We start from the raw sequence: 17,867 nt of genomic DNA, 5'->3' as shown, positions 1-17,867 counted from the left end.
ACGCGCTCTGAAGGATTCACTAACAAAAACCTCCTGGTTTCTTTATGTTTTTATAAAGACTTTGAGTTTCATGGGTGAAAATCCAGCTACTGGAGTCCGACTACACCGTCCTGATCTGGACCACACTGTCCTGATCTGGACCGGACTACACCGTCCTGATCTGGACCACACTGTCCTGATCTGGACCGGACTACACCGTCCTGATCTGGACCGGACTACACCGTCCTGATCTGGACCAGACTACACCATCCTGATCTGGACCACACTGTCCTGATCTGGACCGGACTACAGCGTCCTGATCTGGACCAGACTTCTGTTAAAAGCTGCAGATGATGATGATGATGATGATGAAGCTGCAGTCGGTTCAGTGTTCTGGTGGTTTCTCAGAGACTCTGCAGAGACCTGGTCTCTGGTCTGGGACGAAGTGAAGTGGAGCGGTGACACATTAACCTGAAGGAATGTCCAGAACCACAGAGGTGTGTTTGTTTTCCTCGCAGGGACACGCCTGCAGCTTCTTATCATATCATGCACACACTCCGTCCCGACCCAAAGCTGCTGCTGCTTCCGGACTTCGACTGGATCAGAAACTCCGTCAGGTTCTTCTGATTCAGGCTGACAAGGTCCAGAAGAAGAAAGAAAACGGAGATGCTTAACAAGATTAAACCTTCATTTCTGCACGTGTCTGACTCCATCCATGCTTCATGCTCCGTGACGGAGAGCGAAGCTCCCTGTAAACCGACCAAATAACGCGCGGAACCGACGCAGGAGACGGACGAAACAGTCCGTCCGTCCACGCGGTCACAGATGAAAACCCACAACCAACTGGAATCATTTAAGAAACTCAAACATATTAACTTTACATTTTCGCTGTTATATTTTATTTTGTTCATTTAAACGTGATTAAGAACGAAATTCTGGTTAAAACTAAATAAAAATTTGTTGCCAAAATAAAAACTGGAAAAAAGTTTTACACATTTTCTTTTTCTTTTCTTCAACAGGTTTAACTTAATCTCCTCTGTGTGATAACAGAGCAGCGAGGACTCTGATTGGATGACGGCCGATTACAGATGCAGTCTGGAGGAGGTGTGTGTGTGTGTGTGTGTGTTGGGAAATTCCAATTAAAATGAGGGTGGGGGGGCAGGAAGGGAGTAAAGGTGGGAGGTGGTGTTTGTTAATGTGTGAGGACATGATGGGTCAGTCTGTCTGAAGCGGCTCACTGAGGGCAGAACAAAATCCTTTAGATAAAGTCTGGTCAGCTCTGCTTTGGTCTGGTTTGGTCTGGCCTGGTCTGGTTGGGTCTGGTCTGGTTGGCTCTGGTTTGATCTGATCTGGTTGGGTCTGATCTGGTCTGGGTTGGATCTGTTTGAGCCGGGCCCAGATCAGGTCTTGTCTGATTAGAATTGTCCAGTACAGCAGCTGGTGAGTTTGAGGTTTATCTGAGGCTCTCCAGGGAACCTGCAGCAGATTCCCTCCAGATCCAGGGACACCCCCCCTCCACCCGGAGCCTCCACCTGCCCCCGTCTCCAAACATCAGAGCGTTTGGTGGAGATTTAACAGCCCAGACCACCAAGGAAGAGTCCGCCCCACCCAGAGGAGGTGTCACCACACCGGGACGTCAGGAACAAACGGCATCCCCCAAATCATCACAGACAAAAGCCCCCCCTACACACACACACACACACACACACACACACACACACACACACACACACACACACACACACACACACACACACACACACCTCCACTAACACAGCTGCAGAAACACCTCCACCAGCACCAGGACCTTAAACCAGACACACCAGCACCGGGTCTAGTCAACGCAGTAGACAAGATCCTGAACCACAACCAGTGTCAGATAACTAAGACCAGTTCTAGAAGTAGAACCTGGTGTCAGATCATTAGACCAGATCCTGAACCACAACCCGGTGTCAGATAACCCACCTGAAACTGACCCGACAGAAAACAAGTTGTGCTACATGTTGCTATGGAAACGTGTAAAATGATGGAGAAACTTTCTCTGATAAAACGGTTCCCAGTCGGTTTTTGTTGTTTCCTCATTTATACCACAGCTTTTAAAAAAAATCTTTTCTGGTTGTTTATTTATAAATTATTTACTTTTTTGTTTCATCAGTACAAACTCCTGTTTTAGTTCTGTACCTGCTTGAGTTTCGAAGAAAATTTGTTTAATTAAATTAACTATAAATATGAAATTCCTATTGTTCAATATTAACATCAATAAATGAGCCATCGTGTAAACTTTAACACGTTAATGAGTAAATACTTTCATAATAATAATTTTCTTTAATAATATAAAATTACAGTATAAAAAAAACTTAAATTTAAGAGAATTTCTCCCACATCCTCTTTGAACTTTACATTTAACGCGAGTATCAGGAATGTTGGGGTTAAAGTGCTGCCGCTTGGATGGAGTAATGTACAGTCTACTCAGCCAATTTTACTGTAATAATTTAGTTTGTGTTTATGGTTTGAGTCTGAGCCGGAACACAAGCTTCAGACCTCTTCTGTTATACTGTCCCGCAGGTCTGCCCTTCATGCTCGTAGGATGATGTGTGAGGATTCAGCAGACTTACTAACATTCAGAGAGACATGGTTCTAGCATGGAAAGCTCAGTGTAAAGTCCCAAACCGTTACCTTGCCTTCGCCAGACAACATTTGGAACCAGGTCCGGACTTAGAACCAGCTCTTTCTGTTGGGACCACCGAGTTTCTGAGTCATTGGAACACCTCAACACCAGCTTCAGTGTGACAGTACAGATGTGAAACATCCAGACTGAAGCTCAACGTCTGCGTGAAGTCGGAGGGAAAAGTGAGACATCAGAGTTCAGTGAGGAAGATGTTCCTTCATCACTGCAGGTTTTCCTCCCAGCAGCCGTGAAACAGCGAGGCTGATTCATGTCTTCTCTGCAGCTGAACAACAACAACCTGAGCAAGACGCGAGGAAGACTCCACAGTCCTTCGTCTGTGGGATTAAATGGCAGCAATCAGGAGCATCACATTCCCCGCAGACCCCAAAGAAAGGGGGAAAAGAAAACATCTGCTTCAGCTTTTCAGCAAATAAAAAGCCACATCAGTGAGGCGTCTCGCTGGAGACATAAACATCTTCTTCAGAGCGCCCGGGGACACTCGGCTCCTATCTGCTCATCTGAAGACGCAGACGGATTATTAAAAAACCTCAGACCCTGCAGCACAGATCATCTCTGCTTCCAGACAAACCGCTTCAGCTTTCCTTTCTCCAAAAGGAACGTCAGAAAGTCCGATTCCAGCTACAGAGTTCTTCATCATCTTCTGCTCATCTTCATCAGAGAACATCTGCCCAATGACGCTTCTTCGTCTAATCGTCATGGAAACGTCCAGCTCAGTGAAACGCTACCTGTGTTTTCTGTAAATGGTTATTGATCTCTAACAGGTAACATTACTTCCATCCAACTGCTTGATTAATCAGCAGAATAATCGATCACCTAAATTATGGTTGCTTCACTTCATTCATCTGGAAAATATGAAAACCCACAAACCCACCAGACACACAGACGGCAGATATGTGAGCAGGTTACCAGAGTGGGTTTCAGACCGATCACCGCGCTGCTCTGTGACGCATCATGTGATCAAACTGGTCCAATCCAAACACACGGAAAATCAAACAACTCATTCAGCACTTCTGTCGTTACACACTAGGAGATTCCCAGACAGACACTTAGGCAACGTGGGGTTCAGAGTCTCGGACACTTCGGCGTGTAGTCAGGGGAAGTCTGGAATCGAACCACCAGCTCCTCCTCAGCTACAGCCACCCCAAACGGTTCATGATTTTCTTCCAGCAGATGTTGCCGATGATTGTCTGCTTTGTTTCATTAGAGACCATTTTTCTGTTTGCTATGATGCTGGACAGGACGAGAACATCTAACCACACCCATTAACAGTGACATCACTACGGGGGGCGTGGTCCCAATCAAAGCCTCAAAGCAACAAAAACTTTTTTTTAAACAGCAGCTGTATTTCAGCCAAAGCTGCAGATTCTTCATCTTCATCGTCTCGTGTGATGAAGAGCAGCGGAAATCCGTCGACACCTCAGCCCCTCCCCCGACCGCTTTTTACTCGTCTCTTCCTCCTCCAGAAGGCTAAAATTACCCTGCATGCATCTGCTTGTCCCTGTAATGCATCTCTGCTTGTCTGTAACGATACACCCCCAGCACACACACATACACACTCCCTGAGGCGCTCAGTCACATCCTGGTAAAAACAAATCCCAGACTCCCCCACACACAACCCCAGCCCCCCATGCTGCCCTGACACACTTCAGTTCAGTTTCCACTCGGGTCAGGGGCTTCTTCTTCCCCCGTCCGGCTCAATTCCCACGCTGACGTTTCCTCCCACAAGGGAGGCAGTTTCCAGTCCGGTCAGAGGTCAGCTGACAGCCAGCTTTTCTCAACTGGACCAGAACCCAGACCAGAGGAGTGGGTTTGAAACCGAGTTTCCAATCAGCCCATCCAGAACATCCAGTCTTATCTCCAGAATCTGCAGCTTTGCTTCTCTTTTCTTTTCTTTTCTCAGTCGTCTCACAGATAAAAAATCTGTTCTGTTTGTTAACGAGATGTTCCAACCCAAACTAGAGCTGAGGCTGAAGTTTGAGGGGGGACCGTTTTCACTGCTGCACCACTAAACCTGCAGCAGAGCAGCTGTGTTGTTGGAGATGTTGAGCAGAGAAAGTTCAGAAAGCTGGAACAGATGTTGAACAGCATCTGTTGTCTGGAGATATTTTGGCTTTTAAAGGCTGGACGTGGACCAAATGGCGGGCACAACAAGGTAAACTTGTCTTTAGTGAAGTCGACTTTTATCCAACATGACCAGCCTGAAAAAATTCTGAAAACCTGTCTTTAATTTCGGGCTCATACCAAAGCGCTGCCTGCTGGTAAAAAGTCAGAACTCTGCTGGTGATCTGATGAACTGGTCCGTACAGCCAGTTCATAAAACCAGTCCATAACAGGATGTGATGTTAGAACCTCAACAAGGTTCTGCCACCTTAAAAATCTCACAGATCCAGAAAAAAAGAACAGTATGGTGGTCTCCATAAAGCAGGGAATCTTTAGAAGAGTTTCCCAGGATTTACTGATCCAGAGTCAGCGTTCTGGTTCCTGCTGAGGCCGACTGATCCTTTACAGAAAGCAGCGCTGATAAGAGACAGACGTCCCTGGTGGTTAACTAGCCGCCTCCTCACGGATCGCCTCCAAGCCACAGATCTTATCTGAGCTCAGGGTGTTTAGTCTGAGCCAACATGAGGCTTCATCCACCGACGGAGGAAGATTCAAACACAAAGGAGCAATCTGCACCGTCGATCCAGACCAGTGAATGAAAGTCGTCTCTGCAGAGGTGTTTTAATGAAAATCAAAGATTTATGAGAAATACTGATAACAAGGAGAAGGCTCGTATAAAAGCCAGGTAGAAGAAGAAAGTGGAGGATGTTCCTTCTGTTGTTGGGGAGAATAAATCAGACTTATGGACTGAAAGAACAGACGTGATAAATCAATCCAGGATGAATGAAGGCAGGAACATGCTGTGGTGTTTCACAAAAGAAAAAAAAAAGACAGTTTGGACTTTACTTTGTTGTTATCCCTCTTTCTCCAAAACCTTTCACACCAGAAAGCAAACACACTGATCTTCATATCCAATGTTCTCATCACCACTGAGAAAACGCCATCATTGCGTCGTGGGGAAGATGCCAGGAATCATACATCTCACTCACATCATTTACCAGGACATCCGACACAAACGCAGTTTAAAGCCTCTGAAAACAAACGTTCAGGACAAAGATAAGCCAGCAGTTTATCTGCAGACAGGACAACCGCTGTTATCACAGCGTCAGACTGTCACAATGTGCTCCGTTAAGTCCCTCGTTTCCATGGCAACAGGTTACATCTAAATCTACAATTCGATGTCTGCAGAGAACGGCTGTAGTTGTAGGAGAGTCGTAAGACACCACCGAACTTCGCCCAGCGAACTTCCACTATCTGTTACTGTCAAAAACAACGTAAGCAAAACTCAGGAAAAAATCAAAGAATAACTTTAATATCAACCAACAATTTTTTTAAATTAGTACTCTGATTGGCCAGCATGGTTTTAGAGGCGGAGCTAGATCTCCACCTTTTGGTTTGACTCCTGTCAGCTTTTCAGTCATGTCTGAGTTTTCACATGAACGTAGAGAGGAAAACGTTCATGTGGATGAAATGTCCATCACACATATGATTTCAACTTCTTTGACATGTTTTTAGTTACATCTGCCAAACTTGGACCTTCTGAAGGCCGATCTACGCTGCCCCTACGTATGTAAACCATAGCTGGACGGAGCCTCCGTGACGTCACCTGGAGGTTTCTGAAGAGCAAAAGTGAAGGTCACTGGGCGTTCCCACCGTCTCCATCAGCGTCACGCATGTCATTAGTCCCGGAAAATCCAAAAATGGGCAAAGAGGTGGAGCTGAGAGGGGGACTGTGAAGGTTAGGGTGGATGACTGACAACTATCAAACTCCGAGCTGCCTGTAGCTAAGTGCTAACCGAGCTAACCCGGAGCTAACGGGAGCTAACCAGCTAACGGAGGTAGGCGGGCAAAAGCTAAGGCACGCTGTTAGCCGGCTAAAAACTGCGGTTATGCCGCACTCTCCCTTCTTTCTGCGGATATTGGATACCTGTCAATCAAAAAGACACAGCCCTAATTATGCTGAATTTCAAGATTAAATAACATCTAAACGTATGAGTTAGAAAAAAATTCAACCCCCCTCAAAGTTGTCATGAAGGTAAACTTGACCTATTAATACCAAAATGGATTTTTGTACCAGGCTTTAAACATGTTTATTTCTGCTGTGAAGTTGGTCTTTTTAACATGGGAGTCTATGGGGATTTGCTCTGTTTTGGAGCCCCTAGTGGATGAGGGGGGAACTGCAATTTTTTTGCACTTCTGCACAGACTTCACTTTTCACCGCCGGAGGTTGCCGCTTGACATAAACACGTATGTCCATTTTAAACATGAGTGTCCTCATACTGCCAAGCTTCCCTTATGTTACATACATACAATACAGCCACTAGAGGGCAGCAAAGAGTTCCAACCTCGGTTTGAATCACAAACATTCAGACGATGGAGGAGATATGATTACATCATCACATTAATTTAATTTATCCAAAGCGACTTACAGCGGCTATGCAGTAGCGTTAAGGGTCTTGCTATCCAGCCGCAATCTGATAATTCTCAGAAAGAGACGAGACAGTGCAGTAGACGATGGTCTGCACACTACCCCCCCACTCCCAACCACACACACACACACACACACACACACACACACACCCTCTGCTTTTATTTACTACCGACTATTTTAAAGTGCTTTATAAATATCGTTGGCTTGACTATTTTTTCTCAGGCAGTTGTGGAGTTTTGTGGCTCAGATGTGAAATTAAACCAGTTTCAAAGTGAAACTACAGGAAAATTTAACACAGAAGGAATCTAAAACTTAAGCTTGTGATGATAAAGTTCAGGCAAAAAACGCCAGAAGCCCCAGAAGAACGAGACCTCTCCAGTTTGGGTGACACCAGCAAGCCGTTTTCAGCTGATCCGACTGCAGAGACGAGGCTCAGTTTCACTCTGCAGGACTGAGAATAAACTAAAGAATGTAAAGTCATAAAAGGTGCAGCTGCAGCCGGAAGCATCCAGAGTTTAATGTGCAGACTCTTGTCGTGAAGCTGCAGCAGGCCTTAAACCTGCTGTAAATGCTCATCAGGACGTCTCCGGTGGGAAGAATCGGCACAGAGGCCGAGACAAAGCTGTAATTATGACTTCCTGCAACTTTATCGTCTCATGATGAAGGTTTGATCCAGATGTTTAATAACAGTTCAGCAGGTCGAAGAGAAACCCGACGAGCTCAGACATGACTCAGCCGAGATGAACAGCTGATCGCAGGTCTGGATGGAGAAGCTCCAGCTCTCCTGCTGGGTTTCCACATGCTGGGAGGTGGAAACAAACTCATCAACCCTACCAGAGGAGGCGTGTCCTCACACAAAGACTCCGCCTACAACATGGCCGATATCTTTCTTCTATCCCAATTCAGGAGGGACTGGGTTTGTGGTTCTGATCGGCTGTTCGGTCTTGATCAGGTGTTCGGTTATGATCAGCTGTTTGGTTCTAAAAACTACAAAAACTAAAAAAGTTTCTGGACTGATCAGTTATCCTTTTCTGATCAATCAGCTGATATTTTGCTCCGTCTTTCAGTAAAACTGCAGATTCAGTCTCAGTGTGCTTTGTCAAATCTACTGGAGCTCTGATTGGACAATTTTCTCTGCAGTGCATGCTGGGAGTTGTAGTCAACTCCTCTCCTTCAAAACTTTTTCAAACAACTACAAAAAGGGAGAAAAAGGGCGAGAAAAGCAGCATGTCTGCTGCCGTCTGAGGGACAGGACCGGACCTGTGTTGTCACTGGGGCCCAGGATGGACCCTGAATGCACCACGAGTCTTTAATTAGCACACAGCAACAGGAATGTGGAGCTTGTACTTCAAAGTCAAGCGTGATGAGTGAACAAACAGAATGGCGGCTCAAACACGAGGAGGCGGCTCGGCCGAGAAGAAAGGACCATGTTTGTTGTGGGGGAGGGGTGTGTGTGGGGTGAGGGGGGTGACGGCAGGTAAATAAAGACCTGAAGGTTTCAGTGTTTGGAAATTTCCACATCACACATCCTGATCCACGGCTGGAGACATCAGCCTGCTTCATTATTCAACTTTTCCTTTATTTAAATGCAGAGAAATAATAACAGAAATATATAATAAATAATTGACAGAAATATTTAAAATTTAAACATTTAAAAATGAGAAATATAAAATATTTGTCAAAAGTTCGAAAAATATTTCAAAATCCTTGTATAAAATGTTAAATAATAAAAGAAGAAAATTACAGGAATTAGTTGGATTAATGAGGCAGGTTTGTAGAAAATGTTTTCACTGCTCGTCTGAAATCTGGAGGGAAATCAGTTCATTAATCCATCTTTTGGTTCCAAGATAAAAAAAACTTTGGATCTTTCCGTTCAGCATTCAGAACTTCGAGGAGCCAGAAGTGATAAAAGAACAGAGTTCAGATGTGAAGCGTTGCAGATAAATCTTATTTTTGGTGAAAGACGGCCACTCAGCTGATTTAGTTTCCTGTTTCTCTGTGTGTTGATGTTCTATCGTGGTTTAAAAGAGACACACAGAAACACAGAAAAGTGGTTTGGGGTTTGAGGGGGGGGATGGGTCCAGGAACTTTAAGTACCAAATACTTTGGGTCAAAGTTCTCCCAAAAACAGATAAGAATGTAAACAAATATCAACCTAACAGTAAGAATGAGATTGTGAATGAGAAAGCAGCTGATGTCAGAGTTTTAGGTTTCCTTCAGGTTTCAGTCTTGCAGGAAAAACTTGGAGGTCTGCAGGTCCCTGTCAGCCGGAACAAGTGGAAATATTTTTAAAAAAATGGCTGAAAGCTGCTGTGAAGTGGGGGAGGCGGCGAAAGGCAGCTTGTTTTTGTAACGTCTGAACGAGGAACCTTCAGGTGGTTAAAACTTCTCAGCTGACCCAGAGCTGGAGAAATGAAGCAAGAAAAAACCGAACCATTGCAGATCTTCGTGTCAAAGGAACATGGTCGAGTTTTGGGAGGGGGTAGGGGCGCAGCAGAGCCCCTTCCCTCCTCCTCCATGTTAAAAGACAGGGATGTCTCTGATGTTGGAGGAGTTGAAGAGGAGGCAGCCTCCTGCCTCTGATCTCCTGATAGGACTCATCTTCTCTTTGATGGAGGGGGGAGGGGGAGGGGGAGTCACTCCAGGACTGAAGAAAAGCCTGAATTCCTGAAATGATTTTGGTTCAGACCTCACGCTGAAGATGAGGATGAAGAAGTTGGTTTGTCTGATGTTCAGAGTGATGTGAGGGAGCAGGACTGTTGTTTCATTATTAGACAGAGTGAGACATCGCCTCAGGATACAAGCTTTGATACAAGAGTTGTGGGATCAGCTGCTGAGCAGGTGATTCATTAAAAACACAAACAATCACATCCCAGCTGTAGGATGAAGGACGCCTTCCTCAGTTCAGGAAGAGTTTGGTTCAGTATCGCTGCAGTCTGCAGCAGTTTTCATGTTACTGACGAGTTTCGCCGAAAACCCCCGATAGACAAAAAATATGAACCAAAAACTGAAAACTGAGAAGAGCTGCAGGCGTCTCACGTTGGTCTTCACTGGGGAGGAAAATTTAAAGAGTTTTTTTCTTTAAAAAGCCACAAACCAGAAACACAAATCCGTTTCCAACAATCCGACTCATTTCAATTAATCCAACTCGTTTCCATAAAACCGAATCAAACCCGTTTCCGGGAATCCGACTTCTTACAAGGAATCTGACACTTTTCAATGAATCCGACTCGTTTCAAAGAATCTGACTTGTTTCCATAAAACCGAATCAAACCCGTTTCCGGGAATCCGACTTCTTACAAGGAATCTGACACTTTTCAGTGAATCCGACTCATTTCAAAGAATCCAAATCACTTCCACAAATTTGATTCATTTCTAAGAATCCAACTGATTTCAATTAATCTGACTCGTTTTAAAGAATCAGACTCATTTCCATGAACTGGTCTGAGGTGAATAAACTCTGCTGTGGAGTCACCAGAGGGGGGCGGTATAAGCTGAGTTTGTGGCAATAATTTAGTAGAAGAGGTAGTCGTTCTAACAGGAAACAAAACTATGGTGGACATCCACAAGTGGAAAATGGAGAGAACTCTTCTTCAGGAATTCCTTTCATGTCAGTGGGAATATCTGGGATTCGCTGTATCATATCTGGGAAGTTTCAGATCTCAAACATCTGCTGAGTCATTTTAATCTTCGTTGTTTCTCTTTCCTCCTGATAAGAATTAAGTTTGGAAGAAGACAGATGATTTTTTTAATCCATTTATTATTTTCACCATTTCTGTTCAGTCATGTCATCTAAATTTGGATCCAAACATTAACGAGAACTCAGCCACTAGGCCCGTAACCATGACCATGTGCCAGGTCCAGCAACGGATCAAATCCACATTCAGAAATGGTTTTATAGATTTCGACAGGATGTCCTGGATAAGATGAGACAGGATGAGGTCTGTAATGATAATAAAAGAAAGAACAGAGCGAATAAACGACGTAGGGATCTTTATCGAAGCTGTCAATAGAAAAGATGTGATGTCTGACCTGATCAGTGAGGAGGATTAAATATTAATCTTTATTTTTAAGATTATCACACTTTGATAAAAATATTTTATAGTTTCTGAAGCTTCAAACTGTTTTCATTACACGTTTTACCTGCTGGAAATATCCAGATATTTCCTGTAAAACTGAAGATAGAAAACTGGCTGTTTAAGATTTGCAGGTGAAATCTGAAGCTCACACATGAGGGAGAAAGAAAAGTCAGACAGGAGGACAAATGTCTCCAGAAGACTAAGTTAAATCTGTAAAACTCTGGGAGCAGCTCCGTCCCAGTTTCAGGTCTTTAAGCTCCGCCTTCCCTCCATCTCCACACGTCTCACCTTGTCCTGCAGTCTGAGAGGCCTCCACGAATCACGTGGAAGCTTCAAGGTTGCAGAGATAACCGAGAGGCCCTGAACACCTCATGTTTGTGTAAACACCTCCTGTGTGCAGAGATACAAGCTCAGACTTCATCCGGATCTGGATCTTGGGGCTGTCTAATACCTGGACTGTTTGTTGCTCTTGTGGTTCTTCTGATCAGGAGGTCTTGTCTCCAGAATCTGAACCAGACACTTTCTGCTCCTTCGCATCAAAAGTCCTGAACCACAACTCTACAGATGAGATCCTGAACTCTGATATGGACTTACAGAGTCTATACCAACTTGTGGACCAAGGAACATCTTTACATCTTTTTAATATAAGAAACAGGAAATTTTCTGGATCTTCTGATCAAAAACCACCAGACCTACATCTCAACTAGACCAAGACCTGGTTTCAAGTTCACTGAAATCATTTTCCTTCACCAAAGAAAACAGCTTCAGATGTACGTAAATCTGAGTGAAGAATCAGAAAAACATCCAGAAAGAAAGAGAATATGGAACTTCCAGAGTAACTCAATAGTCTGTACTTTTAGTCCGATTAAAACCAGACTATTAACGTGTAAACATGTCAGTCCGACTAAAACCCGACTATTAACGTGTGAAAATGTTAGTCCGACTAAAACCAGACTATTAACGTGTAAACATGAACTTCCAGAGTAACTCAATAGTCTGTACTTTTAGTCCGACTAAAACCAGACTATTAAAGTGTAAAAATGTTAATCCGACTAAAACCAGACTATTAACGTGTAAAAATGTTAGTCCGACTAAAACCAGACTATTAACGTGTAAACATGAACTTCCAGAGTAACTCAATAGTCTGTACTTTTAGTCCGATTAAAACCAGACTATTAACGTGTAAAAATGTTAGTCCGACTAAAACCAGACTATTAACGTGTAAAAATGTTAGTCCGACTAAAACCAGACTATTAACGTGTAAACATGAACTTCCAGAGTAACTCAATAGTCTGTACTTTTAGTCCGATTAAAACCAGACTATTAACGTGTAAACATGTCAGTCCGACTAAAACCCGACTATTAACGTGTGAAAATGTTAGTCCGACTAAAACCAGACTATTAACGTGTAAACATGAACTTCCAGAGTAACTCAATAGTCTGTACTTTTAGTCCGATTAAAACCAGACTATTAACGTGTAAACATGTCAGTCCGACTAAAACCAGACTATTAACGTGTAAACATGAACTTCCAGAGTAACTCAATAGTCTGTACTTTTAGTCCGAATAAAACCAGACTATTAACGTGTAAAAATGTTAGTCCGACTAAAACCAGGCTATTAACGTGTAAACATGTCAGTCCAACTAAAACCCAACTATTAACGTGTGAAAATGTTAGTCCGACTAAAACCAGACTATTAACGCGTAAACATGAACTTCCAGAGTAACTCAATAGTCTGTACTTTTAGTCCGATTAAAACCAGACTATTAACGTGTAAAAATGTTAGTCCGACTAAAACCAGACTATTAACGTGTAAACATGTTAGTCCGACTAAAACCAGACAATTAACGTGTAAAAATGTTAGTCCGACTAAAACCAGACTATTAACGTGTAAAAATGTTAGTCCGACTAAAACCAGACTATTAACGTGTAAACATGTCAGTCCGACTAAAACCAGACTATTAACATGTAAACATGTCAGTCCGACTAAAACCAGACTATTAACGTGTAAACATGTCAGTCCGACTAAAACCAGACTATTAATGTGTAAACATGTCATTCCGACTAAAACCAGACTATTAACGTGTAAACATGTCAGTCCGACTAAAACCAGACTATTAACGTGTAAAAATGTTAGTCCGACTAAAACCAGACTATTAACGTGTAAATATGTCAGTCCGATTAAAACCAGACTATTAACGTGTAAACATGTCAGTCCGACTAAAACCAGACTATTAACGCGTAAAAATGTTAGAGAGTCAGACTCAATAGTCTGTACTTTTAGTCCCACTAAAACCAGACTACTAAAGTGCACCACCCAACTGGTCCAAGGAGTTGGCTGTCCTTCCTGGTTCTAAAGGAGTTTTTCCTTAGCTAGGTCATTATTTTATTACCAGAGTTAGATTAATGTAGATCGTATGATGGATTTATTTTAATTGAATTATAATTGGACTGTGTCTGTAAAAGTTACTGGAGATGATTTTGTTGGTAATTGGTCCTGTATGAATAAAGCTGAATAAAACTGAATTTTATTAAACCACAAAGACTTAATCTTGTTCTGGATGCAGTTTTCCAGGCTGAACGAGCTCTAAGGTCACTGAATCTCTCAAAACGAGTTGTTCCAGCAGCAGCTGGGTGAAAACAACTTATTCTGGAGACTCCTCCTGGTACCATCAGAGGAAGGATAAAGTGTAAACACTGTTTATTTCAAAGGTTTTCATCAAAATCTGGTAAACATTTGTGATACATGTGAGTAGAAACCCAACATTAGCGCGTTCAGTATGGAGATGGTCTCTCAGACAGGATCGAGAACCATCCGACATCTTTATGAGAGAAATCCTGTTAAAAAGGAGACACGTCCTCAGTTTTAAGGACTTCTGAGTCTTTCTGTGGATGGAACAGGACCGGTGGGTCGACATACGGATTCAGGTCTGATCCAGTCACTCAGGTTTTGACTAATTAAATCTTCATGAGGGACACGACAAAAGGCCGGATCGTCACATGGAGACCATCTGAAGGGGATGGGGGGCTCTTCGCTTCAGTACCTCACCAACTCTTTGAAGTCAACACAAATTCCTGAAAAGGTCAATTCCAGCATGTTCTGAGAACCAGGCCAGACCGGACTGGACCGGACCAGACTAGACGGGTTTACAACACCTGATGTGTTAAAAAGTGAAGCAGAAAAATCAGCTTCCAGGAATTCCAAATGGGCAGGAATTCTTCTCTGAAGTGAAGCAGCGGTGTGCGGACGTCTGGAATCTGAGGGGAAATTTCAGGCCGTTTGGGGGTTAAAGAAAGGTTCTGGTCCACAGGTCGGTCTGTCATCAGCTGCAATAAGCCAGCAGAGGTTTCCACAGCCGCCTTCCAGCTGTGCGACTCTCGTAATCTCCCCTCATCCCAGTTTCCCACGCTGGGCTCATTCCTGAGACACAAAACAATGAGTCCGGACCAGATGACTCCCCCTTCTCTCCGCCCCCCTACACACACTCAGATTGGTGTAATTTACAACAGCTGGACACAACAGAGGGAAGAAACGAGTCCTGATGACGGGCTGGGAAACGGGCTTTTCCCACAGTGCACCGCTGCTCCGGCTGGACTCATCGGAAACCTGACAACTTCTCCTGGAAGCTTCAGCTCGGATTGTCACCCTCAGATGAGGTTGATCCAAACTTTCAGAGCTTCCTTTTTCCCTCTCTGACAACTCAAAACCAGCAGGAGCTATGACGTACTGAAGGAAGCTCTGCCCTTAAACGTCTCGTTTGTAGTCCAGATTTTTCTCCTTTAACTGAGCTCAACAGAACTCCATAAACAGGTTTCACTAACGAGGCAGAGGTGAGTTAACGAGTTCTGAATCAGAAATAGTTCCCAAGTTCTCAGTAAGTTAAAGCCAGAATCCCTCCCAGAACAGTCAGGTCTTAAAGCCAGGAACCCTCCAGAACCGTCAGGTCTTAAAGCCAGGAACCCTCCAGAAACCACCAGGTCAGCTCAGGGTCTGTTTATAGGGCTGGGATAAACTTGCTGTGAACTCCAGCATCCACGTTAGCGTTTCGCTACATTTGTGTTTATACTCGCTACAAACGACGGAAGCACGGCGCAGCAAAAACACTCAATACCGGGGGTCACCACTAGGGGGAGTACGCAGCACTTGAACTCTGAAATAGTGAAAAGGTCAATCTACCGGTCACGTTGTATTTCCAGGGCATCAATTCCCTAAAACACTTCCAATTTGTTGCCAACTGTTTAAGCACGAGTGTTTGTCACTGTGCAGTCACCAGTTTCAGTTTTAGGCCTGGCAGAGTGAAGGATTCTGGGTAATTTTCAATTTAACATACGAATAATCTTCCAACAAGGTAACAGATTCTGAAGATTATGTTACATGCTGACAGGCTGAAAGTCAGCTGGAGGAGCCAACAACCAATTTCGTAACAACTAAGAAAAACAAAAGATGAAAAATAATCGAGAAAAAACTCTGACAGCCATGTTGGATTTTTCACTCAGACACGGAGAAGATTTTACATCTGTGTTTCTGCTGCAAAGCTAAAACACCGACGTCTGGGATCTGGATAATCTAAATAAAACCAGTTCTGATGGAGCTGGAAAATCCCAGTTTTCATGAACGCCACACGCCCTGATCCTCCGAGGAAAAGACAGAACCAGACTGAGGGTTTCTGACCAGACCTCCTTAGGCAGAACATCCCAGAATTTAACAGAAGAAGAAGACAAAGAAACAGCTTCCTGTGTCTGGATCATTCTCCAGCTAGAGGCCTCCAGGGGCCACTTTTCTCTTTTTTAAGAGGGGGAGGGGACACTTGAGGGGCCCCTCCTTCAGAGGGACGGATGAATGTTCAGCTCTTCACAGCAGAGGAATCTGGAGAGTTTGGAGGATCAAACACAGACTTCAGATCTAAAACTTGGTTCAGTTGGATCATAACCGCTGATAATCTGTGTGCATGTGTGTGTCCGTGTGCATGTATGTGTGTGTGCGTGCATGTGTGTGTGTGTGTGTTGTGGTAAATGAAGGAGGCCATGTTACATCCATCTCAGGGCCTTTCATGTCGGTCTCAGCCATGATGGTGCACGTCAAGTCAGGACACGTCGCCTTCCTGCTGCAGCACTTCAAAGACCCCCTCCTCCACACACACACGCACGAACACACACACAAAAGATACACACACATCAGGTTTCTGAGATTAAAGCTGCAGCTTCGTCGTCCTCAGAAAACTGGAGAACGTTCAGGAACTTCGGGAGATTTCAGAGACGGAAACAAACATTCAGGTTTTCATGTCTGAAGCAGCAAAATGTTTCAGATCCAGATCCAGATCCAGACCCAGATTCAGGCTTGACCTGACACTTTACCAACAGATGGACCAACCACAGCCAGAAAAACCCAGAAACAGGTGAGTTAATGAGATCCATCAGAGGAATTCTCCCCTTCTACGCAGGACCAGCAGGAAGTTGGAACATGAACAAACCTGAATGGGGCCTGATTTACAGGTCTGAGGACAACCTGACCCAGCTGAAGCTTTAAGGGGCTGATTTTAGTCAGAAAACATCAGCAAACACAAACAGGACAATGAAAAGCTAAACAAGACCCAGAGTTTCAGTCCAGTTTCCTCTGATCCGGGAGCAGCTGAAGATTCTGGGACTGGATGTTTGGTCTGGACATGTGAAGCAGTCCAAACAGGAAGAGAAGCGGACGGGAAACAAGCTCTTCAGTCTGCAAACAGGAAGTTTAATGAGACCCCCAACAGTTTCCTCCGAGAGCTGGGCCAGAACAAGTCCTGCAGACCCAGAACCAGCAGGGTCAGCTGGACCTGAACAAGTCCTGCAGACCCAGAACCTGTAGGGCCCGCTTCACAGAACTCGACCCACCGTTTACAGACACACAAAACAAGTGAACAAAAACCACTAAAATGAACCTTTTTTTCTGAAAAATTTAGCAGATTTATCTTCCACCTACCCATCATCCCTCCATCCTTCCATCCATCCCTCCATCCTTCCATCCATCCCTCCATCCTTCCATCCTTCCATCCTTCCATCCAGCCCTCCATCCATCCCTCCATCCTTCCATCCAGCCCTCCATCCTTTCATCCAGCCCTCCATCCATCCCTCCTTCCATCCAGCCCTCCATCCTTCCATCCAGCCCTCCATCCATCCCTCCATCCAGCCCTCCATCCTTCCATCCAGCCCTCCATCCCTCCATCCAGCCCTCCATCCTTCCATCCAGCCCTCCATCCATCCCTCCATCCCTCCATCCTTCCATCCAGCCCTCCATCCAGCCCTCCATCCTTCCATCCAGCCCTCCATCCCTCCATCCAGCCCTCCATCCTTCCATCCAGCCCTCCATCCCTCCATCCAGCCCTCCATCCTTCCATCCATCCCTCCATCCAGCCCTCCATCCAGCCCTCCATCCAGCCCTCCATCCTTCCATCCAGCCCTCCATCCAAGTGAAATATTTTCTGTTTTATTGTTTTCTGAAATGATTTTGTTTTTATTGTTCTCCAGTTTTCTGTTTTAAGAAATGTTGTCATGTTTTTATTTCTGGTTGTTGTTTTGTTTACAGTTACTTGGTTGTTGTTGTGTCCACTT

The 17,867-nt window shown here is 44.4% G+C and overlaps 2 protein-coding genes and 1 long non-coding RNA gene across 3 annotated transcripts in view; 1 reads left to right on the top strand and 2 right to left on the bottom strand.

Annotated features, from left to right (window-relative positions):
• Nucleotides 1-17,867, bottom strand: part of LOC121645098 (zinc finger protein 420-like) — a 1,096,702-nt gene that overhangs the window by 361,047 nt on the left and 717,788 nt on the right. The gene's annotated exons all lie outside the window — the stretch shown is intronic.
• Nucleotides 1-17,867, bottom strand: part of lamc1 (laminin, gamma 1) — a 55,973-nt gene that overhangs the window by 34,956 nt on the left and 3,150 nt on the right. The gene's annotated exons all lie outside the window — the stretch shown is intronic.
• LOC121645223 lies at nucleotides 4,571-11,445 on the top strand. The gene is made up of 3 exons (XR_006011393.1): nucleotides 4,571-4,723; nucleotides 8,423-8,428; nucleotides 11,435-11,445. It is a non-coding gene; the product is annotated as an uncharacterized LOC121645223 (long non-coding RNA).

This window comes from Melanotaenia boesemani, chromosome 8, assembly GCF_017639745.1.
Source record: "Melanotaenia boesemani isolate fMelBoe1 chromosome 8, fMelBoe1.pri, whole genome shotgun sequence".
Classification (NCBI taxonomy): domain Eukaryota; kingdom Metazoa; phylum Chordata; class Actinopteri; order Atheriniformes; family Melanotaeniidae; genus Melanotaenia; species Melanotaenia boesemani.
This window is presented reverse-complemented; position numbering and strand designations above follow the sequence as displayed.